Source organism: Chinchilla lanigera, unplaced genomic scaffold (assembly GCF_000276665.1).
Source record: "Chinchilla lanigera isolate Chin_1 unplaced genomic scaffold, ChiLan1.0 scaffold00066, whole genome shotgun sequence".
NCBI lineage: Eukaryota > Metazoa > Chordata > Mammalia > Rodentia > Chinchillidae > Chinchilla > Chinchilla lanigera.
The window spans coordinates 12512171-12513605 of record NW_004955467.1 but is presented as its reverse complement, the minus strand read 5'-3'; positions in this window follow the sequence as shown (position 1 = coordinate 12513605).

The following is a 1435-nucleotide window of genomic DNA, read 5'->3' as shown; positions in this document are numbered from 1 at the left end:
TCCCTGCGAGTTTCACCTGCTCCCCAACAGCACATGCCCCCATGGACAAATCTGATGTCCCAGCCCAGGTCTGCTGCTCTCTTGCTCCCTGGGCAGTGGGGACGCTGATCCTGGGCTCTGGTTCCCACAAAAGGGCTGGGGAGAGCTCCCCTCTCCTTCCATCCAACCCCGCAGCAGCAGCAAAGAACCTCCTCCTTCCTGCCCCACCTCCCCCAGCTCCCTGCACTGGGGCTGGACCTTGCTGCCTTCAAGCCCCAGGCTCCTTGCACAGGGCCCAAACCGCCCTGGCCAGGAGGGAGATGAAGACTCACCTTTCACCTGGTGGGGTGCAGGTTCCCTGCGGCAGCCGCAAAGGTGTGCTGGCCTCATTTACCGGCCCTGTGTGCTCTGGGCCTCAGCTCCTCTCTTCTCAGATGGAAGGACGAGGAGTTGGCCTGGCCGCTCCACTTTGCCTTCCCCTTGGTAAACTACCTCCAGATACCTGTGTGTTTTAGTCTAGGGCTTCACTCTTGGACACCTGGCAGGCCTTTTTGTGCTAGAGATGGGACCCATGGCCTCACGCCTGCCCGATCAGGACCCTACCACTGGGCTCCATCCCACCATCCCGCGGCAGCTGTGGGCACCAGATGCCGTCTTCTCACTTCTCTGTTCCCCAGCGTCCCTTCCCCAGAGGCCTGTGCAGAAAAGGCGCTGCCCCAGCAGCAGCAGCAGATAGCAGCGGAGCAGTGGGCCATGATGACTTTCCGGGTGCATGGACACTGTCTCCCCCGTTGTGCAGAGGGGACAGACATGATTTGTCCCAAGCTGGATGTCCCTTCTGGTTTCTTATTTGCAGTGACTTGAATAATTTTATTTATATTTATTTATTTAGTCTTTTTGAGACAGGATCTCGCTGTGCAGTTCAGGCTGGCCTTGAGCTCACTTTGTAGCCCAGGCTGGTCTCCAAACTATCCTCCTGCCTCAGCCTCCTGAGTGCTGGGATTACAGGCGTGCGCCACCACGCCCTGCTTGAATAATTTTAAAAATCCTCAAAAAAAAAAAAAAAAAAAAAGGCAGGAATATTTGTAGCAGTTTTATTTAATGCCTCCAAACTAGGAGTAAGAAAACAGACAAATTATGATATATTTACTATAGTCTGAATGTGTTCACCAAAATTTATGTGTTGGGAATTTATTTTGTAACGCCACACTGTTAGGGTTGGGTCCAGCAGGAGATGGTATACATGCCCTACTGGGAATCCAACCCAAACTCCCCACCCCAACCCTGTAACAAGGGGACTGAAGAACCCAGGGTCTTTGTGCGGAGCTATAGCCCCAGGCCTTTAAAATTTATGCCTGCCTGGCAAGCTCAAGGTCCTGAGTTCAATTCCCAGTACCAAAAAAAATTATGTATTTATTTATTGACATGGGTCTAGCTATGTAGTTCAGAACTCACT